This window comes from Sapajus apella, unplaced genomic scaffold, assembly GCF_009761245.1.
Source record: "Sapajus apella isolate SASKATOON/1434 unplaced genomic scaffold, GSC_monkey_1.0 scaffold87, whole genome shotgun sequence".
NCBI lineage: Eukaryota > Metazoa > Chordata > Mammalia > Primates > Cebidae > Sapajus > Sapajus apella.
Genome location: NW_022437027.1, coordinates 4,354,657 through 4,377,913, shown reverse-complemented (window position 1 = coordinate 4,377,913; position 23,257 = coordinate 4,354,657).

Below are 23,257 nucleotides of genomic sequence, written 5' to 3'. Positions count from 1 at the left end.
TGCAACCTCTGCCTCCCAGGTTCAAGCAATTCTCCTGCCTCAGCCTCCTGAGTAGCTAAGATTACAGGCATACCCTACCATGCCCAGCTATTTTTTTTTCTTTTTAATTTTAGTAGAGACAGGGTTTTACCATGTTAACTAGGCTGGTCTTGAACTCCTGACCACAGGTGATCCACCCGTCTCGACCTCCCAAAGTGCTGGGATTACAGGTGTGAGCCACTGCACCCAGCCTTATCTACAAATTCTTTACTTGTGAACTATAACCAGAACCAGCCTAGTTCAAGCTGCAATCATTTTTCATCTAAATGTTTATAACAGCCTCCTAACAGGTCTCATTGTTTTTACCATGCTATACCTGTTATTGTCTGCGAAGCTCACAGAGTGATCTTAAAATGATTGATGACAAGCCAAATTCTGTAAAATATTTAGAGAGGTTTATTCTTAGCCAATATGAGTGACCTAGGCCTCGGGAACGGTCTCAAGAGGTCCTGAGAAAGTATGCCCAGGTCATTGGGTTACAATTTTTTGGAGTGGAGTGGCACGATCATGGCTTACTAAATCCTTCACTTTGTGGGCTCAAGTGATCTGCCCACCTCAGTCTACTGAGTAGCTGGGCCCAAAGGCACATGCCACCATGTCTGGCTAATTTTTGTATTTTTTGTAGAGACAGAGTCTTGCCGTGTTGCTCAGTCTGGTCTCAAACTCCTGGACTCAAGTGATCTGTTTGCTTTGGCCAAAGTTTTGGGATGACAAGTGTGAGCTGCTGTGCCTGGCTGCAGTTCGGTTTTATACATTTTAGGGAAACAAGTTACAAGCAAAGACGTAGATCAATACATGTAAGGTATACATTGGTTTGGCCCCAAAAGGCAGGGCATGTCAGAGTATGAGGGGATTACTCATAGGTCATAGGTGGATTCAAAGATTTTCTGACTGATGATGGTTGAAAGAGTTAAGCTTTGTCTAGACTTGAAGTCAGTACAAAGACATGCTGGAGTCCAGATGCAGGGAGGATTGTGAAATCCAAGGTTCTTGTTATTTAGATTAAACCTCCAGCCTTACAATAGCTGGTAAATATCTCTTCTCAAAACTTAAAGGTGTCAGACTCTCATGTAGTTCCTTTTAGATTCAGGAAAAAACTAGAAAGGGAAGGAGATTTTCTAGAGATGCAAATTTTCCCAAGAGAGGGCTTTCTAGGGCCATTTCAAAATATGTCAAAGAAATGTATTATTAGGGTAAAATCACTTTATTTTCTTCAGAGTCTTCTATCTCATGTGATGCTATATCAGAATCAGGCTGGAATTTGCTATCTTATTACCACAAAGAGTCTATTTCTGTCAGTCTTATGATCTCTATTTCAAAGTGTTAATGCTGGTCAGTTGTGCCTAAACTCCAGAAGCGAGGGGTATAACCAGGCATGCCTGATGTCCCTTCCGCTTATGGCTGGGAATTTAGTTTTTCAGGTGTCTCTGGGATCCCCATGGTCCAGAGGAGGTCCATTCAGTCAGTTGGGGGCCTTAGGATTTTTTTGGTTTACAAACGTAGGTCAGTTTATGTCTCTCCTCTGCTCAGAACACCCTAGTAGTTTACCGTTTCTTTATGTTCTGCAGGGTCTGTGTGATCTATGCTCACCTCTTACTTTTCTGATCTCGTCTCTCACTGTTTCTTTTGCTTTCTGTACATTGGCCACTTGAGTTTCTTTGCTTTCTCAAATCTTGGTCATGTTCTTACATGGATCTTTGCAGAGGCTATTTCCTCTCTCTATAGTAATGTGTCCCCAGATTTTCACATGGCTCACTCCTTGACCTTCTTCAGGTCTTTCCCAGTATCCTTGTCTGTAAGGACTTCCCTGATCACCCTATTTAAAATTCTAACTCCTCCCCCAGCTGTTGGTACTCTTTATCCTCTTCTCTCACTATATTTGTAGTACTTATTGCCAGCTGACATCCTATATGTTTTATTCATTCATTTTTTTTACTATCTTCCCTAGTAGAATGTAATTCCCTGGAGGGAAGGGATTTTTGTCTGTTTCCTTCATTGCTATAAATCTAGGCACCTCAAACAGTTCTTGATTTGTAGATAGAATCCAATAAATGTTTGTTAAATGAAAGAATATCTACAGCAATACATACACACAAGTATTGTAGCACATATGCTTTACCTCTTGTTATAATTGTGATCTCCTAAAAGGATATAGCTTGATATATATAAACATAATAAATCATATTTTAAACAAATCAGGGAAGCTGTTATTAGTAGGCATTTGATGGTCCTTTTTTAAAGGTAAAAATTCCTTTTAAAAGTAAACATTCATACTCTCATTTGTCTGTGTTGTCAATGTGGATTTTCATCTTACTGACCTGCTTCTACAGAGAGAACTCCTTCAGAACTGTCTGTTGAGCAGGCATTATGAGGCTATTTCTAATTGTTAGGGAGAAGAGTAAACAAAATATCTGAAAAGTTGTTTTTCAGTGGCCTGAATGGAATTCCGCCAGACCCCTCAGGACCGTTGTTTGGCACAGCTCTATCCTTGCTGAGCCGTTTCAGGCTTTATAAGAGTATTTGAAGGTTTCTAGGGGTTGGGGAGTCTGGGCTTGGTGGTATGGGAGATGATATTGAGTGATTTACAGGACTAGCAATAAATTCCTTTCACTCAAATAATGAGAAAGCTATTTCCTTTTCCTATTCTCTATCAATCTAGTACCTATAGCAGCCTCTATTGGAACCTGACACATACCTTTCACCTTTGTCGAGTGGGTGTGTACCTGCCAGAGTTCCACCTGCAGCCCCTATATTCTTTGCCTAAGGCCTTCTTCTCACTCTGAGACCTGCTTTGCTGCCCGTAAGGCAGCCTAGGAATACTGGGGAAGTAATGTCCTAGGGAATGACCTTCGACAAGTAACTAACACAACAGTTGGTGTATAAATACCTCGTTTCTCTCATTCTTCATGTAGGGAATTCTGAGGTATGTTCTATACTGGCTCCCTGAGTTTCCCCAGGGAGGTGAAGCTCTAGTTGTTCAGAGTGAGAGCTGGCTTGATACGATGTTATACAATGGCTTCTTTCTCTTTTCTGCCTCACCTCCCACCTCCCTCATTGTGTTTCCACATTTCCTTCACCTCTCAAGTAAACTAATTGCAACCTGCAAATCTGTAACCATTTCTAGTGCTTGTTTATTTCCCTTTTTATCAAGAGCTACATCAGGCCTCAGGCTAGAAAGGGTCAGTTGTTGAGAGAATCTTGCTAGAATTAATACTAAGAGAGTTTTTTCCTTCATTATATTTATTTTTAAGTTATCTTTTATTTTGATAATGATTTTCCATTTACTATTGTGATATAACTGGATCCATCTAAGTAGTTGGTTTAAATAAAATGCTTTTAATAAGACCGGTGGTAAAGAGATGTGGCAAAAATCCTAGAAATGCAAATGGCTGAAGATTGGGAAAAACCTGCTGTGAGTTCCTGAGCTGGCTCTGGAGGATCTTTGGAAGAACCACAAAGTTTCACACTGTGCTTCATGTGGCACCTTTACACAATGGCAAGCAGTAATATGTAACGACTATATTGCTTTATGCCATATTCCTCATAAAGCTGGTATCTTCTCTTAAGACTTAAATGCTTAAGCGGGTTGAATAAACTTGCTTCATCTGTGTAATTTTAAAGGGTGTCCTTTTGGAATGTTGTACTTTCATCTTTCTCCCTCACCCTTTTTCTAGGGACAGAAGAAAATAGCAATCACCGTCATCTGAACACCTAGAAGTAACACTTGCGGACATTCTGTCATATTTCCTCCCTGCCCTATTCTGATAATATAAACAAAGCCCTGAACCTGTTCCAGTGTCAGCCCTTCCTTGATGACTGCTAAGGGCAAAACTGGCCCTCACTTCCGTTGGACTCCTTGTTCCCTGCACAGCATTTGATGCCCTTGATCCTTCCTGAAATTCTCTCCAAGTTGCCATCACACTGCTCTTTTTCTCCTCCTCTGTCTGCTCCTTCTTTGTCTCCCTGGAAAGATCTCTTAAATCTGCTTGCTTCTTAAATATAAGCTTTCCTCTGGTTCTCCCTGAGCGATCTCCACCTCATGAAAAGTACTCCATATCTGCTTCTTTAGACAACATTTCTCTCCTAAGCCCCAGACCTTGGACATCCTTTTCTGCCTGTCTGATGGCCACATCAAACTCATCATGTCCAAAACTATACTCATAACTTCCCCCTGCAAACCTCTGGCTCTTCTGTATATCTAATCTCATTCTCATAAGCCAAAACCAGCTTGCCATTTGTAATTCCTCTCGCTTCCTCACCTGCATGACGGTGAGTGCCCAGCACTGCCTCAGTACCTACAGACTCTCACTGTCTCTCTAGAGGAGAGACAAGTGAGACAAGTGCCCATCACTTGGGGAGTCTGTCTGGCTTCAGTCACCTCATCCACTACCTTCTGTCCAAAGTGATTTTTTTTTATTTATTTTTGAGACAGAGTCTCGCTCTGTCACCCAGGCTGGAGTGCAGTGGCATGAGCTTGGCTCACTGCAACCTCCACCTCCCAGGTTCAAGCGATTCTTGTGCCTCAGCCTCCCGAGTGGCTGGAATTATAGGCATGCAACACCACACCCGGCTAATTTTTTTACATTTTTAGTAGAGACGGGGTTTCTCCATGTTGCCCAGGCTGGTCTTGAACTTCTGAGCTCAAGCGATCCGCCTGCCTTGGTCTCCCAAAGTGCTAGGATTACAGGCATGAGCCACTGTGCCCAGCCCCAAAGTGATTTTTTAAAATACAAATCTGAGCATTGCATCTTCTTGCCTAAAATACTCTCTATTGAAAGGTCCAGAAGGGTAAACTCTTACTTGTAGGGAATCGGGCAGGATCATTTGCTTTTTATTCCCTGCACTTCTTTACTAAATGATTTTTCTTTAACAATGCGCATATGCTATTTGTTACAATTAAAATGAATAAAGATTATCAAAAGAAAAACATGCTCGATAGCAACTGCCTGCCTCAGTTGCTTACAAGAAATCACTTTGTGCTCTGCCTCTGATTCTCCCTCAGTCTTCTCCCACACAACAGTCATACCACATGGCCCAGGCTTTCACCATAGGCTCCAGGTGTTCAACCCCATGCAGTTTTCCAGGCCTTTTCTCAGGCTTTCCCTGCATCTGAAACGCAGCCGCAGTGTTCACCACTTGAGCTGTGTTTAAACATCCTTTATGGTCTAGCTTGTGTCACCTTTTCTATGAAGGACTTCCCCACCCTAGGGAGATAAAACTGCAGCTTCCTTTGGACAACCCTGGAACTTTACCCTATGGAGAAGTCTACTCTGGTACTAGGTGATTTGTTTGCCTCCTCTTCCCTCCTGTGTCCATAAGTCTCCTAAGAGCATGGACTGCACCTCTTAGCAAGCACTCAGAAAATGATAAAACAACACAGAAACAAATGCTTGTCATTTACACCCTATTTAATGCTTGCCCTGCCTGTCGCATATGTGATTTCTAGTCCTGGAAACAATCTGTAGAGTATCTCCATTTCACAGATATGAAAACTGACGCTCAGAGTTCGGCTAAGGGTCATGCACATGGTTTTGTGGCAGAGCCAGGATTTGGAACCTGTGCTCTGTGCTGCTTCTAATAAAGCTGCTGAAGGCAGGGCTGTGTCTTATAATTATCTCCCTTGTAGCAACTAGCACAACTGGTTGCTCAGTAGTGCTTCAATCAGTATGAGTTCCTGAATAATTTAGGAGGAGAGTAGTCCACCTCACCAGAAACAATTTACCCAGACTGTGAATGAGCCTCCAGCCATTTCTTCTTGTACTCTCTGAAATATGAGCCCAAGAGCAATTATAGGACCACAAAAGAGTTTGCAGGGGGTGGGCAGTGTGTATCTACCCTTGAATAATCTGCCCTGGAGTGGATTGTTGGTAGTCATTTTAAAGTTGTTTGCCAAGGTCATTACTCAAGAGCATGTCCCCAGGGACAACTTTGTCACTGAACAAGGCACACACAAAGGCTCTGGGGTAAGGCTTCCACCTCAGGGAAACACAGAGCTGTTCTCACCCTCTGGGCAGAGGGAATCAGGCCAGCAGAAAGGTGTGAGTGGTGAGTGCTGTGGAAATCCTTCTGCGAGCCTGGATGGAAAGCGGTGGACTGCCTGGCACTCTATGCCTGGGAGTGATGTGCATGTGCATATGTGCATGTAGGGGCGGGACTGGGGCTGAAACACAGCGAATGAAGAGCAGGGAGGCACTGGGCAGCCTGGGGCTGGCAAGGGTCAGGATAGTTTGTGGCAACCTAGCTTGTGTCAGGGCTAGAGGGTGAGGGAACCATAGGTTCTCACAGCTCCTGTAAACGTTCGGCCTGAATAGGGCACCAGAGGTAGGAATGTGGCAGGGAAAATGGAGGCTCTAGTGTCCTCTTGGTGGGGAGCAGTGGTACAGGGTATAGTAATTTTTGTGAGCCCAAGAAAAGAATTTAAAAATCAGTATGCTTAAATCAGTTTTTAAGAATGTACATGGAAGCTACTCTGAGGCTGCAGAAGGAGGTGGGAGTGGGGCGGTCCTAGTTCCTTCCCAGAGGAGTAGACATTCTAGTAGTGGGAGGCAAACATACAAACATAGAAAAACAACCTGGTATGGCATGTGCAACAGTGGGCAGGCCCACTGTGGGCCAGCAGCCCTGGGTGTGTTATTCACCCGATCATCTCAGCATCCCGGGGAAGTAGGCATACATACACTCTTGTTCTTACCCATGACAGAACTGAATTGTAGCTGCATAAGAGCGTCAAGTGACAGTAAATTCAGGTCTTTCTTGACACCAAAATACATCCCATTCTAGCACATCATGCATAAGGGGTAAGTAAAACTCCAGATGCAAAGCCTATTATGCAAATGTGGAGTGAATCATATTATTATGTCTACACCTAGCACTGCCAGTGCTTAGAGAAAATTGGAAACCAAACTTAGTCAGTTTGCTGTTGGGAAGTTGAAGGCTTCCTGCTGAACAAACAACATTACTTTTTACAATTCAGGATTTGGGCCACACAGTACTTTGATCTAAAATTTTTAGTAGACAAAGAATGAGTATTTATTGTTTTTATGAGCATTGTTTTGTATAAAACAAATTGGGGGAGTGGGAAGGAATAAATATTTGGGACAGCAAACACTTAAATGCCAGTAGTTAATTTGCTTTGCTACCTTGATTTACAATGGTAACATTTGGGTGGAGAGTTGAAAAGAAGGAACAATCTTTTGTTCTTGTTTTATTTAGAATTTCTAAAGTCTAAAGGAATGTTTTTATTGCAAGTACGTAAAGTAATGAAAAAGAAAGAAAGAAAGAAAGAAAAACCCGAGGATTTAAATGCCATTACAGAAGCTTAACCTCTGGGTGTTAAATGAGCAAGAGACTTTCTAGTAGATTTATTTTAAATATTTTCCTAACTTTCTTTTCTTCTTAAAGTAACTTCCAACTCCAAATTTGTTGCTACAAAAAAAGAGGGAGCAAAGGAGTGTTAAAAAGAGGAAAACAGGAAAAAGAAGCTAAAGCTCCAGGCAAGTAGACCCAGGACAGCCCAGAGTGAGAATAAAGTGACTGTGCGGTGGTTGGGGACAGTCGGTATCCCACAGGCCAGAGGATTTATTTGGCTAACTCAGATAATTCATCTAATACAGCATGAACCGCTCAGTCCTTTGCCTGCATAGATCCGGCCTGGATGACTGAGCAGCTACCAGCTTCGGACTCTTAAGAACCTAAAATCCTAAAATCACATTTAGAGCTGATGTGATGTTTAACAAGGGTCATCTAGAGGGAAATCATCTGATAGGCTTAGGAGGTACAAACACTGGCTCTTAATGTTTCAAACATACCATTGGCCTTGATCAGATGTTATTTTCAGGAAAGAAAATAGTCATGCCTCTGGGGGCTTTAGCACACAAAATTGTTCTGAAATTTTAAAATACTCCAAAGTTTCATAATCAGCACAAGTGTTCAAAGGGAAGAGAAAAACAAACACAGCTTATGTTTTTAGGACCTATTGTTTTATTTCAAATTTGATTTTACTTATGTTTTATTTGTTTTACATCATTATTCCAAGCAGAATGGGGTAGCTATGGCAATGCTTAGAGAATCTGTGGGTAATGCTCTGGGCAGCAGGCAGGCATCATACACTCCTGCACAAGGAGGAAGATGACATCAAAGAACCTGAAGACAGAGCACATTTACTTTTCTGATTCAAATTACTTTGTTTGGAAAAGAGTAAACACAATTACCTTAACAACTGAGCTGGGAGGCTTTGAGGGTTTAACACTGCATTGTTTTCCCAGGGAGAAGATGGGGACTGCTTAGGATCAGGGAGAGAGACCTAAAGAACCAGGTGGTTTTATTTGTTTTCACTTTCTTCTCTTTCCAGAAATGAGTTTGGGTAGTTATAGGGCATTTGATTGAGTTCCTTAAAAAATTAACTGTGTTTATTTTTCTTATTTAAAATGAAATTAATGTTTATTATTTTTTAAATTAGGACAAAAGATAAAACTTATAAAGTTCCATTACCAAATCTCAGATTTTATATCCATTTCTAAATATATATGTATACACCCTTCCCACCCTCACAAATGATAGCATACCCTTCATTGTTTCATTGTTTACCTTTTTAACAACATATTCTGGAAGGCTTTTACTCTTAGTCTTTCTAGAGCTGCTTCCTTCTTTATATCTGTAACATAGTATTCTACATGGATGTTTTCTAGTTTATTTTACCTGTCCTCTACTGATGGATATTTAGGTAGTATCTAATCTTTTGCTAGCACCAAGAATGTGGTAATTAATATTTTTGTGTTTCTGGTGATTTTGCAATTGTGAGAATGTGCATGAAATGTAAATGATTAGAATTGAAATTGCTAGGTCAGACGATATGAGCATTTGTGATTGTGATTGAAATTGTGTTGCCTATTACATTCCATAAAGGTCATACCAATTTATACATCCACCACCCATATATGAGAGTGCCTGTTTCCTCACACTGATCAAATTTCTCTTTGCCAGTCCATAAGGAGAAAATATTGCATCAATGTATTTTAATGTGTCCGCTTTATACAAGTAAGGATGAACATCTCTGCAAAAGCTCAAAGAGCTCTTCATATTTCCTTTCTTTTTTTTTTTTGAGCTAGGGGTAATGCTTTGTTTTCCAGGCTGGAGTACAGTCATGCAATCATAGCTCACTGCAACCTCAAACTCTGGGCCTCAAGTGATCCTCCTGTTTTAGCCTCCTGAGTATATATTTCATATTCTGCTGAACTGTATATTTATATCCTTTATTTATTTCTCTATTGGTTTGTTATTCTTTTCTTATTGATTTGTTGTTGCTCTTTATGTATTGAAAATGTTAGTACTTTTTTTTCTGGGATATGAATTACATATTTACCAGTTTCCTGTCTGTATTTTTCTATGTTAAGTAAAGTAAAATATAAACAGCAAACTGATAAATATGTTTGTAATATTACTTTGCGTAATAAAGTAAAATACAAAAAGTTTTTATTTTAATTCAGAAAGTTTTTATTTGTATATAGTCAGATACTCATTTCTTACCTTTTCTGACTTTAGGTTTTTATGTTGTAATTAAGGAGGCTTTTCCCAAAATAAAATTTTTAAAACATCTTTCTATGTTTTTACCTACTTTGTATGTGAATGCATGTTTAATACATCTGGAATTTGTTTTAGTGGAACATATATTATAAAAAAAACCCATCTTTAGGGCCAAGTGCAGTGACTTACTCCTGTAATCTCTGCAGTTTGGGAAGCCAAAATGTGTGGATCACTTGAGGTCAAGAGTTCAAGACCAGCCTGGCCAACATGTTGAAACCCTGTCTCTACTAAAAATACAAAAATTAGCCAGACATGGTGGCGGGTGCCTGTAATCCCAACTATTCATAAGGCTGAGGCAGGAGAATCACTTAAACCTGGGAGGTGGAGCTTGTAGTGAGCCAAGATCATGCCATTGCACTCTAGCCCAGGTGACAGAGCGAGACTCTCTCTCAAAACAAAACAAAATACCAAAAAACCAGGTTAGTGATATTTCTATATCACCACCCATTTGCCTCAATACTATTTCTGGGCATTCTGTTTTATTCCCTTGATCAGTTTGTCTAGTTAGACACCAGTCTCACTTTGTTTTAAAAATTTTACTTTTATTATATATTTTAAAATCAGACAGAGTTTGCTCCCTTTTATACTGCTCCTTTTCTGAATTTTCATGGCTGTTCTTGCTTGTTTATGAACATTAAAATCAGCTTGCTTAGTTCCCCTAAAAAATACTTTCAACCTTTCTGTTGGAAACATGTTATTAATACTTTTACAGATTGATTTAGGAAAAAATTTACATTTAAGGATATTGATTCTTTTTCTAAGAACATGGTACCTTTTGCCATTTTTTTCAATTCTTTTTTGTGTCTGGCAGCAGATTCTTCTCATACCCATCCCCAGCAAAGGGAATCCCTGTTAATGACATCTTGTGAAGAGGATGAGCTTCTTGGAGAGTTGTTTTGACAAAGCAAAATTTTGGTCTAACCTGTATGTATGTTTCTAATTTTTGAGAATTATTTTTCTGTTCATTTAAATATACACAGGTAAAGCTTTTATACCTGTGTACCATATCAGTAACATAAAAAAGCATTTACAAGATTATCCTGCATGATTTTGCTCTTTGGATTTAAGAGGCTAGCAAGATGATTTTCTGGCCTCTAGGATTGTGCTCTTGCTCTCTCCCTCCCTCTCTCCTATATTTATATTTTACTTAATGTTTGAAACAGAATATTTTTATATTGGAATAACTTTAGATTTACAGAAAAGTTCTAAAGATAGAACAGGCTTGGCACTGTGGCTTATGCCTGTAATCCCAACACTTTAGGAAGCCAAGGCCAGAGAATCGTTTGAGCTCAGGAGCTCAAGACCAGCCTGGACAACACAGTGAGACCTCGTCTCTACAAAAATTAAAAAATCAGCCAAATGTAGTAGTGCATTCTGGTAGTTCTAGCTACTCAAGAGGCTGAAGCAAGAGGACTGCTTGAGCCAGGAAGATTGAGGCTGCAGTGAGCTGTCATCACATCACTGCACTCCAGCCTGGGCAACAGAAGGAGACCCAATCTCAAAAATAAAAAATATAGTACAATATTCCTGTGTTCCCTCCACCCAGTTTGCCCTACTGTTTATATTTTACATAACTATGGTGTATCTGTCAAAACTGAGAAAATAATGTTGGTATGTTACTATTAACTAAACTCTAAACTTATTTCAGATTTCATTAATTTTTCCCTTCGTGTCGTTTTTTTCTGTTCCAGGATCCAATCAGGATACCACATTGCTTTTAGTAGTATTTCTATTTGATTAGTCTGAAGAGGGAGGCAGCAACCTTATACTTTGCAGTCTCTGGAGTTATCCACACAGGCCTTTATTCATAAGGCTGGAGGAAACCACTTATGGCCACAGAATCAGATAATCTAATTAACATGATACAGCCTTTCTGTCCTGCATATGCCTTCCTGTGTTTGCACTGTTCCATTAATTTAGCCTAAGCATGCGTGTGTATGTGTGTGTATATATATGTATATGACAAATCAACATTTTTAATGCCTTATAATGTTCCTCATTCAAATACATGGATAAAGTTGACATGCATATTTTGATGAAACCGTTACTTGTTTTCATACTGTCCACATTTGCCTGATCTACAAAGATAAATAGTATGATTTGGTTCAGTGGTTAAAAAAGAGCATGCAGTCTTAAAAATCTGGGTTCAAATCCTAGCTCATATACTGACCAGCTATGTAATCTTGGGCAAATTACTTAATGTCTCTGAGTTTCAGTTTTGTCTCCTGTAGAGTGGAATGATAATATAAACTTCCAGAGATGATTTATGCAGAGTTCTTATACAGTAGCAATTCCTAATAAAATGCAGTTTTTATACACTGGCATCCCCTATTATTCCTCTTTTTGAATAAGGTTTATATCCTGCATATTATCCAGGCCTACTGCTTGGGAATTATCAGTGTGATTTTTATGCTGTGAAAGAACAGGTCTGGGAAGAAGTTTGGATAATATGGTCAAAACAGAGACCACACACTACTCCAGCTTCTCCTTTTCCTGTGTGTTTCTCTTTTACTCTGTACTGAATGCTTTCCCTGGTGTGCTGGTGGGAAGGATGAAATTGGCTCAGATACATATGACTTATGCAGAATTCTTCTACAATAGAAATTCCTAATAAAACCTAGTGGGGTGCAGGAGAGTGGAGCAGGAAGAATCACTTCCCTTCTCTCAGGTGGCCCTGAGTGTGGCTGCAGCCCTTGAGTGGCTGCCCAGGTGGGCCTTGCCAAGAGGCCGGGTGGCCTGGTCTGGGCAGAATTCACAGGCCTGATTCTCGCAGAATCTCCTGCTGTCTGTTTTGTGGCTGCAGCAGTGGGGGCTCTTAGAGAGCTTCCACTAAGGGTAACTTTGGGTCATTCTGTTTGCCACATCCAGGTTCTGCTGTTAAAGGGAAATTTTCTAGTTCACCTGGGAGCAATTGGAAAATGCCACAGAATAGGAGGGCAAAGATGAGGTCCCTGGTTTGTTCCATAGACCATCCTGAGATAGAGGGAGAGATTCCAGTTCTGGGTATTTCTGAGAGATTTATTGCATTAACATTATTTAGTCAATGTTATTATCTCTAAAACTTGATACCTTTTGCAATACGGGAATAAGTGTTTCCTGGCTTTACATATATAGGCCTTCCATCTGAGCTCACGTATTCCTTTACCTAAGGGTGATTCTAATGATTTCTTCTTTCCTTAACCTTGCTTTTCTCTATCATAGGTATGAAATCCTACACTATATATGTGTGTATATATATATATATATGATCTATATAGAAAAATTTCAAACTGTAGAATTATTTCAGGTGCTGAACAGAAACTTCTTTATGGGACAAACAGAGCCTTACGTACCTGAGTTGCTCTCATCTCTAATGATGTTGTTTTTAAAAAGATTTGGAAATATCTCATAGATAATACATAGCCTCCCTCAAGCTTATCCAACAATAATATAATCCCTAAACTCAGTAATAAATAACCTGCATGCCTACAGCATTCTTGCAGATATAAACACTGTTTTGTTTCAGGATCAGGGACATGAGACTAGAAAAGGTTGATTTTTAGTATATTGTATTATTGTAGAATATACTGACAATTTTTTTCTTTGTCATGGTATATTTAATATAGGATGCTGTTTTACATTTTTTACCACTTCTCTTCAAAGCTGGTTTGTGGATCCTTACATCTTTGAATATGAATATAAATTATCATGACAGTATTATGGAAAAGAAAGAAGCCTAATACATACATTTCTTGCACTGCTTTCTTTTTCTTCTTCCAGGAAAACCAGTTTGGCTATTAAGGGTACCTCTCGACACAGAGCAGAGCAAGATAAGGCCAGGTTTCAGAGAGAATAGCTGTTTACCATCAAAGCAACTGGGTTCCACACAGACATGGTATGTTATACACAAAGACGATGGTAAATGCTCCATGGTTTTTATGAATAATTTACTGTGCTTATATAAATGCACTAGAGCCTCCAGAATTCTTACTGATCATATTACTTTCCTTTCTATTGTTAAAAAAAAATAGCTAAATCATCAAATGTAATTTAAAAAGTCAGTTTTCTGGATTCCCCCTCCCTGATACTTCTGGTGTGTCAACACCTGTATATCAGAAAGGAATGATTTTTTTCCATGTGATAAATGCAAATTTGGTGATGCCATATAATGAAAATTTACTAGATTTTCTTTTATCAAAGTGTCTTTCTCTGCTCAGTTTCAAAAAGCAAGAATTTTACTTGGCTTGATATATTTCTTGGGTTAATTTATATTTTATAAATATAAGAAATTATTAATTCATTCTATCTGTAGCACGTGTGGACCCTGAAGCTTATGGCAGTGCCGTTATCTGTTGTAGGGATGCAAACATGCTCTTTGATGTGTTATTCTTGGGGACTTGGGAGGATAAAGATGGAATACTCATTTGGCCCAGTTCTCCAGATGGGCTGAAAATGCAGCAGTGTTTTATGTGCACTTCCACAGAGCAAGGTTGTAACTTTCTATTCTGTACCATGTTGTAGATAACAAGAAACTTCAGGAAGTAGCAGTCTCAGCTGATTTTGCTCCTGCCCCTCTAGGATGGGGCAGTGGGCATCACCAGTGCACAGAAGTGCTTTCCAGCACATGCTTGCCTCAGTAAACTGCCTGCAGTTTCGCTGTGTCGTGTGGATTATCCTACCCAGGAAAGATGTCAAAAGTAAATCATCATCATCCTCATCCTCATATACAATACCAGCATATCCTAAATCCTCCTGTTCTAAGTGCTTTATGTGTATTAACTACCTTGTTCTGGTTTTGTTTTATTCTTTTTTTTTGAGACTGGGTCTGACTTTGTTGCCCAGGCTGGAGTGCAGTGGGGCAGTCACAGCTCAGTGTAGCCTCAAACTCCTGGGCTCAATTGATACTACCACCTCAGCCTCCTGAGTGGCTGAGACCACAAGTGCATGCCACCACACTGGCTAAGTTTTAAATTTATTGTAGAGATGGAGTCTCTATGTTGTTCAGGCTAGTCTTGAACTCCTGGACTCGAGCTATTCTCCTGCCTTGGCCTCCCAAAGTGTTGAGATTACAGGCATGAACCACTGTGCCTGGTCTTAACTACCTTCTTTTTTCTTTAATTAATTTTTAGAGGCTTCTAGAATTCTGGAAGCTTCTGGAAACCTTTTTTCTTTAATTACTTTTTTGAGACCAGTCTCACTCTGTTGTCCAGTCTGGAGTGCAGTGGCATGATCTTGGCTCACTGCAGTCGAAAACTTGTGGGTCCTGTGATCCTCCCACCTCAGTCTCCTGAGTAGCTGGAACCACAGGTGTCTACCACCATGCCTAGCTAATTTTTGTATTTTTTGTAGAAACAGGGTCTCAGTTTGTTACCCAGGCTGCTCTCCAAACCCTGGGCCCAAGTGATCCTTCAACCTTGGCCTCCCAAAATGCTGGGATTACAGGCATAAGGCCACCATGCTTGGGCTATTTAATTGCCTTAATACTCACAACAACCCTGTAAGGTGGACTTTTTAAATAGACCTGATTAACAGATGAGGAAAGTGAGGCAGAGTGGTTACCCATATATCTTTCTTATTCTCTGGTCCCACACCTGTGTTTATTAAGTGGATGTGAACTGATTCTTGACATTGAGACATATTTTTGGGTTTATCTTTTTGGGACTTTTTCTTCTTTAATGTATTAATTTATTCTTTCAGTCAATAAATATGTTGAGGGACACCACGGGACAAGCACTGTAGTAGGTGCTGAGGATATAGTCACAAACAAGACAGACATAATGGTGCCCCCACAAAGTGTACAGTCTCTCGGGAACACTGATGTTACACAGGTAGAACAGTAGACTGCAGTGGTGGTTGGGGAAATACTAGATGCTATTGAGAGAGCGAAGCAGGGGAATCTAATCCAGTCTTGGGGTCAGAGTCATTTCCCAGCAGGGGTCTGAAAAGTAGCCAAGTGAAGAGAAAAGAGAAAATTGGCCTTTACAGAGGAAAGCGCACAGCGAGGCAGGTAGGAGGACTGTGAGATAAAGAGAAGTTGTTGCTTGAGGAACTGAACACTCAGGTTAGGTTTGGAGTGTGGAGCTGGGAGTGGGAGACAGTAGGAAACAGACACTGGAGAGGCCAGCAGCGTGGAGGGTGGAGGGCCCAGTAGGCCACTGTGAGTGCGTACTTTACCTCCAAAGAGAAACCTTTAAAGGGATAATCAGGGAAGTGATGCCATCTAGTACACACCATCAAAAAGATCTCTCGCCGCTCAGTGGAGAATGTTCCGAAATGGAGGCAAAACTGGGTGTGGAAAGGCATTACTTGGCGGTTGGAGATACTTCTTTTATAACTCCACCTGTGGGGATGCAGACAAATTCTCTCCTTAATCTGCAGACATTCAGCATGGTAAGGCACAAAGTGCCTACGTTGCACCAAAGACCTGTGAATAAGAACATGCAAGATTCGTGTAGCCAGGTTGGACTGATCCAAGGCCAAGCAGCCTGTGTGCTCAATTGAAGAGTGCTGAAGAGAACAGAGCTCCGAGTCAAGGCATTTGGATGTTTGATCACTTCTTGGTTCATTCAGTCAACATATGTCAATTTAATAAACATGTCAGCACTCAAATTGTTATCCAAGTAATAATTGGCGATGATGATAGTGACCATCTCTCAAGTGCTCATCAGGCACAGCCTTGATATGGATTTTCTCATTTATTCTTCACCACAGGCCTCTGAGACTGTTAACTGTTTATGCCCAGTGTCCAGTTCAGGAAACTAAGGCAGAGAGAGCTTAAATTACTTGCCCAGGTCACATAACTAGTAAGTGGAAGGAGCCGAGATTCATACAGATGAATAAAGTAATGAAAGAGCAATATGTACCATCTCCTCTCATTTGCCTGGAATACCATGGGAGAATGCTATCTAATTGTGATCTTTCAACCAACAATGGGTGATCTCCACTGTCTTCATGTAGATTAAGCAACTGTGAGGGGTTCACTCAGTCCACCATCTGTGACTGTGACCTAGAATGGAGAAGGGAAATGCAATCACTGACTTTCTATGTTGTGGGGACCATGTTGCACTTAGTCAATTCAAACAAGTTTCTAATAAGAAGAACATTTCTGCAAGGAAAATGAATATGTAAAAAGGCCACCTTGGTTAGGCATAGTGGCTAACACCTATAATCCCAGGACTTTGGGAGGCCAAGGCCGGAGGATCACTTGAGGCCAGGAGTTTGAGACCAGCCTGATCAGCAGAATGAGACCTCATCTCTACAATATATATATTTTTAAATTTAGCTGGGCCTAGTGGCTCATGCCTATAGTACCAGCTGCTGGGAATGCTGAGGTGGGAGGATCACTTGAGCCCAGGATTTTGAGGCTGCAGCGAGCTATGATTGTACCACTGCACTCCGGCCTGGGAACAGAATGAGACCCTGTCTCTTAAGAAAAGGAAAAAAAAAAAAAAAAGCCAGCTGGACACTGTGGCTCATGCCTGTTATCCCAGCACTTTGGGAGACTGAGGCAGGAAGATTGTTTGAGTCTAGGAGTTTGAGACCAGCCTGGGCAACATAGGGAGACCCTTCCTCTACAGAAAATAAAAAAATTTAGTGGAGCGTGGTGGCTCACACCTGTAGTCCCAATTACTTGGGAGGCTGAGGTGAGTAGATCTCTTGAGCCTGGGAGATCAAGACTGCAGTGAGCCATGATTGCACAACTGTACTCCAACTTGGGCAATGTTTATAGTATGAAGTTGAAGCATACATATACCTACAAAAGGTGACAGTGTATTAAGAGGCAACCATGATTATATTATGATTTTTGTTTGCCTTAAGCACTTTTGCCTTTGTGGGCCTCTTCATCAAAGAAAAATGTAAAAATATGTCCTATAAATGCGTTTGATAAAGAATATAATCCAGACTGGATTTGTTATTCTTGTTTTCTGTTTTTTTAATTTTCATTTTAAAAGACATGAAGCATTTTTGTGAACCTCTAGGCACTATGCTGATGGAGAAGACGGTCCTGATTCCAAATAAAAGACACAGTGAGAAAAAAGTCCAAAGAGGAGATTCGATGTGAACTCTGGCTCTGTGGGATTCAAATTTAGCCAAAAAGATGATGCTAAGTGGCCAGTGTCCAGGGCAAAGTGGAGATAGAATAGGCAGCTGGGTCGAGTTTCGAGTGCAGTGAGAAGGAAGTGGGGACAGGTGCATAGTGAGAGAGGCTGGAGATGCCTTTTTATCTGATGCCAGCTGTGTAGTGTGGGAGGAGATTTCTAAAAGACACTGTGTAGGGTGGGGCAGAGACCAACATGGGACATTGTGGGTAGGGAAGGGCCCCTGAGAAAGATATGATCTTCCATGGGTCCTGAGACCCTAGCCAGGACTCTGAGATCCAGAGAGTAGAGTAAGGGGATCTTTTGGGTAATGGCAGGGACAGGGGCAAGACTACGCAAGGCAATCCAGAAAGGCACATTGAGGCAGGAGAGAGGTGGTGGCTACTATGACTTGGATCATTCCCCATTCACGGCAACTTGATTCTATTGCCCCTTCTTGTGTTGCAGAGCCTGTGGTTCATAGACAACCCTTGCAGCTAGAGTTCTGGAGGTGAATTAGGCTGAACCAATCAGCTACATCTCGTGAGATGTGAATCCAGACCTAAGGCGGGAGAAACATAGTGTACAACACAATTTTGCCAAAGATAAAGCCATACTGCCTGAACCCAGTTCAAACTTTGGCTTACATTGTATCCACTACTAAACCATCTCATAACTCAACCTAGAGTCAAAGAGGCAGGGCAGATTACTGCAAAGTTACATGGCAAAGGGCACTGATACAGGGAGAGGTGAAGAACTAGGGCCATTAAGGCAATCCACTACAGTAGTAGCATACCATTCCTGTGTTACAAGGACCACTCCAGCAGCTGTGATGACAGCAAATTGCAGGGAAGCAAGGTTAGAAAGAGTGGGAGAACACACAGGAGCTTATGGCAAGAGTCCTAGATAGAAGTGAGTTTGGAGTAGAGTAGTAGCAGTGGAGATGGTGAGAACAGGTCGAATTCTGGACGTATTTTGAAGACAGAGCTTATAGCACTTGCTGTTGGCTGAGATCTGTGGTATGAGAGGTAGCAAGAAATGAAACGTAACGTGGTTTTTGGCCTCAGCAAGTGGTTGTCACTTCTTTTGAGGCTCCAGTAGCCAATAAGTGACTGGATGTGTGGGGAATACATGAATGTGTTCACTTGTGATAAATACTGTGCATTATTTGCATGGCTTTCCACAATATTATATATGTTGGCTCTCACTTAAAAACCTAAGAAAAATTTGGTAGAAAGATGTTTAATAAATACTGAGAGTCAGGCTCACCACTTCCTCTAACTCATCCCCTTGACTCAGAGTCTTCTTTTCAACTATCTGTTGAATTTATTCTTTCTTTCCATCTCCTCTGCTCATGTTTCAGTTCAGACCTCTTGCCTGGACAATCGCAGCATACCTAATTTGTCTCATTGACTCTGGTCCGCTGTCTATCCTTACACTATGGCAGGAACATCTTTATAAAATACAAATCTGATCACGGCTCTTTCCTGACAAAAGTTACTTCCTTTTTTTTTTTTTTTTTTTTTTGAGACGGAGTCTCGCACTGTCACTTGGGCTGGAGTGCAGTGGCATCATCTCAGTTCACTGCAACCTCTGCCTCATGGGTTCAAGCGATTCTCCTGCCTCAGCCTCCCAAGTAGCTGAGATTACAGGTGCCCGCCACCATGCCTGGCTAATTTTTTTGTATTTTTAGTTGAGATGGGGTTTCACTATGTTGACCAGGCTGGTCTCGAACTCCTGACCTCGTGATCCACTGCCTTGGCCTCCCAAATTGTTGGGATTACAGGCGTGAGCCACCATGCCCAGTCTGTAATTATTTTTTAAGGCCAAATTTATTTTCTATTTCTATTAAAGAAACCTGAATAAAGTGAGGGAATTAGACATTTAGATATGACCTATACAAAAAAGTAGTAGAAGGAAAAAGCACCCCAAATCTCTCCATATAAAAACCTCTCTTTTCAGTCTTTTTTTAATGCTGTTTTCTTCTAACATAGTTGGAAACATACAATATAAAGTCTTACTTTTTCATGTAATAACAATGATTTTTCCCTTGATATTTAAAAACACTTTATGTATTTTTGTGAAAAACCTATTTCCATGTTGCTTCTCAGCACCTTCTTTGTTTGTTTTGTTTTACATGTGCTATTTGACCATCAATTTATTGGGTGTAGTGCTTTTTATTGATTTGCATAAGCTTTTTATATATAAAAATAATCAATTTTTCAGTTTAAAAAATATCATTTAGAGCTGTACTAGGCTGCAAAAAGCAGAAAACTAGGTCATTATTTTTTGCATTGCTGTGTAACAAATGATCACACACTTGGTGGCTTAAACAAAACAAATTTTTCATCTTACAGTTCTGGAGGTCAGGGGGCCAAAATGCATCTCATTGGGCCAAAATGGAAGTGTCGCCAAGGCTCTGCTTCCTTCTGGGGGCTCCAAGGGAGCATCAGTTTCCCTGCCTTGTCTAGTCTCTGGAGGCTGCCTGTATGCCCTGGCTCTGTCTTCAAAGCCAGCAATGGCAGGCTGAGTCGTTTGCACATATAATCATTCCCACCTTTACATTTGTTCACACCTCCTTCTCTAACTCTGATCTCTCTCCTGCCTCCCTCTTCCCCCTTTTTTTTTAAAGCCAGTGTCTCACTTTATCACCCAGGCAGGAGTGCAGTGGCACAATCACAGCTTACTGCAGCCTCAACCTTCTAGGCTCAAGCAATCCTTCTGCCTCAGCTTCCCAAGCAGCTAAAACAATTTGGATAATTGCTTTTAATTTTTTTGTAGAGATGGGGTCTCACCATGCTGCTCAGGCTAGTCTAGAACTACTGGCCTCAAGTGATCCTCCCACCTCTGCCTCCCAAAGCACTGTGATTACGGGAATAAGCCACTGAACCTGGTCCACTTTTAAAGACATTTTTAAAATGACATTGAGCTTATCTGGATAATCCAGAATAATCTTCCTAGCTTAAAGTTAGACGAGTAGCAACCCTAATTCCATCTGCAACCTTAATGCCTCTTTGCCATGTAACATAACCTAGCCACAAGTTCAAGGGATATCCTAGAATGTAGATATCCTTGGGTGGGGAAGGGGTGAGGACATTATTCTACCTTCCATACCAGGCATATAAACAAGTGAAGTGTTATTTGTCTTAAATAAAAAGAAGTTTAGGGGAAGTGGTGGAAAGGATCACAAAGAGAAAGATTAACAAAAAAGAAGGCTAGGGCTAGTGTAACAACTTAATTATGCCATCAAGTATCCAGTCTCGTTCTGTAACCCAGACTGGAGTGCAGTGGCACCGTCTCTGCTCACTGCAACCTCTGCTTCATGGGTTCAAGCAATTCTCCAGCTTCAGCCTCCTGAGTAGCTGGGATTACAGGTGCCCACCACCATACCTGGCTAATTTTGTATTTTTAGTAGAGACGGCGTTTCACCATGTTGGTCAGGCTGGTCTTGAACCCCTGACCTCAGGTGATCCACTTGCCTTGGTCTCCCAAATTGCTGGGATTATATGAGTAAGCCACAGTGCCTGGCCTTTTTTCTTTCAAATTAGTATGGATTTCATCAAATTGCTTTCAACATTTATTGATCTGATCATATAATTTTTCTAACTGATCAATTTATATGTATGTTATTACTTAGCTCTGTTATATAACATCTTGAGCTTCAATTTTCTTCCCCCCAAAGAAGGTGTTCAATTAGGTGACTCTCAGGCTCCCATCCATATCTAACATTTTATCATTCTAAGAACTGTCTGTCTCTGAAGAAGATTCCACATGTTGACCATACTGAACTCAGTAATGGTTGCTTTCTGCATGAACCAATACGTGCCTGTATGTAAGTTGTGAGGTGACAGCCCTTCTGGAAACTTAGTAGCCTCTAGTCTTCCTGCCAGCACACTTCACTTTTCCTGACAAGCCCAATAGCTTCATTCCTCAGGCTCCAAAACTGTCATTTCTAAAGAAAAAATAGAGGGAAACAACAACTCAGACCATTAAATAATAATAGCAAAAATAATAAATTACTATGTTGTTGATCTATATTTAATCAATAAGTTAAACTAAGAACTGTACCTGGTACGTATAAACATTACATAATTACTAGCTGTCATATCTTGTTATTTTTAAATTGACTATTTCATAATAAATATTGAGATGGGAGATCTGAATTTATTCATTCTTCGGCTGGTCTCAGTTCACTCTTGCTTCTTATAGAGTTAAAATCTTCTCATTCTGAGACTCTTCAAAATTTTATTCTAGTGTTAGTTTTGTTCTCAAGTTTTTTGCACAATATGGCCCCTAAATGCAAGTCAACTACTTCATCTGGTGCTTATCTGAAGAAATAGTTTTCCTTGAAATGCTAAAAAAAAGACTTGCTATGTTGGACTTAGTGAGAGGTGATATGTCAGTTTTCAGTAGATCCTCATTATTTGCAGATTGTACCTTTGTGAATCCACCTACCTGCTCAAATTCATTTGTAACGCCCAAATCAATATTTGCTGGGCTTTCACACTCATTTGCAGACCTGCAACAAATAGTGAAAAACTGATTTGTGCAGGGCACAAGTTTCCCAGCTGAGGCCGAACCAGGCTCTGCTGTCTTGTTTCAGTTCTCATATTACCAACTGTCCTTTCTGAGATCAATTTAATGCCATTTTTTTTTGCATTTTTGTGCTCTTGTTGATGGTTTTGCTGTTTAAGGTGCCCTCCAAGCACAGTGCTGAAGTGCTGCTTAGTGTTCCTAAGCTGAAAAAGTCTTTGATGTGCCTTACAGAGAAAAAAAATGTGTGTTTGATAAGCTTTGTTCAGGCATGAGTTATAGTGCTGTTGGCTATAAGTTCAATGTTAATGAATCAACAATATATATTAAGGAAGGTTTCTTTAAACAGAAACATATATAAAACAAGGTTACAACCTGATTATGAAAATGTTGTGACTAGAGGTTTGAAGGACCCTAACTTGGTATATTCTTTAGGAGCAATAGCTCAAGATTTCCTAATTTAGTGTTTGCAATAACTTTATAGAACATACCTACCACAAATAATGAGAATCAAGTGTCCTTTTCTAAAGAATATTCCAGGATTATTTGGGCTACTTGTGAATTTCAGCCTTGAGTGTATTCATGCTACTCCCCACTCCCCAAAGATGGGAGTCCTCTGTATCTTACTTGAGCATGGAACAAGAAGCATTTGCTATGCCTTCCTTCTTGAGGTCATTTAGACCTTGTTATTTAAAAGTCTAGTGAGGAGGGTTCATTGTTTAATTTCACATTTTATGTTGTATATTCAGTTTCTTCATTAAAAAACAATGCTTTTTATTAAGGAGTACTGAATATAGTTTTTAGGGGGGAAAGTAAAATTGCACTCTGATTAATGATGTTATGAATTTTTCAGTGACTTAGGAAATCATTTTCTTTTTTTTTCTTTTTTTGAGATGGAGTCTCTCATTTTGTCACCCAGGCTGGAGTACAGTGGCATGATCTTGGCTCACTGCAACCTCTGCCTCTCGGGTTCAAGCGATTCTTCTGCGTCAGCCTCTCGAATAGCTGGGATTACAGTTGTGTGCCACCATGCCCAGCAAGTTTTT